Source organism: Prionailurus bengalensis, chromosome E3, assembly GCF_016509475.1.
Source record: "Prionailurus bengalensis isolate Pbe53 chromosome E3, Fcat_Pben_1.1_paternal_pri, whole genome shotgun sequence".
Classification (NCBI taxonomy): domain Eukaryota; kingdom Metazoa; phylum Chordata; class Mammalia; order Carnivora; family Felidae; genus Prionailurus; species Prionailurus bengalensis.
In genome coordinates this window covers 6,764,032-6,765,644 of record NC_057357.1, presented here as the reverse complement: position 1 = coordinate 6,765,644, position 1,613 = coordinate 6,764,032, and the positions used below count along the sequence as shown (strand labels likewise).

The window sequence follows — 1,613 nt, the reverse complement described above, 5'->3', positions numbered from 1 at the left end:
ACCTATACTGGGGCACATTATAATTAAACTGTCGAAAACCAAAGACATAATCTTCTAAAGCAGCAAGGGTGGCTCACCGTGTATGAGAGATCCTTAACAAAATGATCAGCAGACTTCCTAGCAGAAACCATGGAGACTGGAAGAGTGGTATGATTAAAGTGCTGAAAGAAAAACAAAAACAAAAACAAACAAACAAGCTGCCAGCCAAATTTTCTATATCCAGCAAAACTTCACAAAATGAGGAAGAAATTAAAACATTTCCGGATAAATAAAAGCCAGAGGAATTCATCACCACTAGAGATGCCCTATAAGAAACAGCTTAGGCCTTCATGTTGGAATGAAAGGGTGCTAGACAGTAATCAAAGCCACACGAACATATAAAGTTCTCTAGTAATGGTTAAATACATGGGCAAATATGGCGATTCGGTTTGGTAACTTGACTTTTAATTTGCTACACGACTTAAAAGCCAAGTGTGTAAAACCTATGTTTGTGGATATACAACGTTTAAAGATGTGGTTTGATACATCAACAACAAATGGAGGGCAGAACTATAAAAAAGTAGAGTTTTTGTATATGGTTGAAGTCGCTATCAATTCAAATGAGATTGCGATAATTTTAAGGTATTAAGTGTGATCCCCATGGTAACCACAAAGAAAATATCTGTAGGATATATAGAAAAGCAAATGAGAAGGAACTAAAATGTCCCCACAGAAAAACAAAACAAACGAAAAACCAACTGAATACAAAGGAAGGCAGTAACCGGGTGAATGGGAGAAAAGCTCTAAGACACAGAAAACAAGTAACGAAATGGCAAGAGTAAGTCCTCCCTGGTCAGTAATTAGTTTAAATGTAAATGAATGAGGGGTGCCTGGGTGACTCAGTAAATCATCTGACTCATTTACAAAAATTTTTTAAAGTTTATTTATTTTGAGAGAGACGGAGACCACGTGAATGGGAGAGGGGCAGAGAGGGAGAGGGAGAGGGAGAGAATCCCAAGCGGGCTCCACACCGCCAGCACAAAGCTCAACCCAGGGCTCGAACTTATGAAACTGCAAGATCATGACCTGAGCCGAAACCAAGAGTCAGACGCCGAACCAACTGGGCCACCCCACAGTGTCTGACTCTTCACATTGGCTCGGGTCATGATCTCACGGTTGTGAGATCGAGCCCCAGACCGGGCTCTGGGCTGAGCGTGAAGCCTGCTTGAGATTCTCTCTCTCTCCCTCTCTGTCCCGCCCCCAAAATAAAGAAATAGATTAACTAATTTGAAAAAGTGAATGTAAACGTATCATCCTTGCACAGGGGCCACGCTAACCTTCTCTGCATCCTTCCAACTTTAGTATATGTGCTGCCGAAGCAAGCACAAAAGTGAATGTAAACGAATTAAACTCCATGATAATAAGACAGATTGGCAGAATGGATAAAAAGCCAGGGTCCATCTGCACGCCGTCCACAAGACTCACTTTAGATAGAAAGACACACACGGCTTGAAAGTTAAAGGATGAAAAAGGGTATTCCACACAAAACAGTAATGACAGGAGAGCAGGAGTAGCTATATTGATGTCAGACAAAATAGACTTTAAGATAGGAACTATTTCAGAGGCAGAGAAGG

The 1,613-nt window shown here is 41.1% G+C and overlaps 1 non-coding gene across 1 annotated transcript; it reads right to left on the bottom strand.

Annotated features, from left to right (window-relative positions):
* Positions 1-1,259: 1,259 nt before the first annotated feature.
* Positions 1,260-1,365, bottom strand: LOC122472103. Its single transcript, XR_006294353.1, has one exon. It is a non-coding gene; the product is annotated as a U6 spliceosomal RNA (small nuclear RNA).
* Between the last annotated feature and the right edge of the window lie 248 nt (positions 1,366-1,613).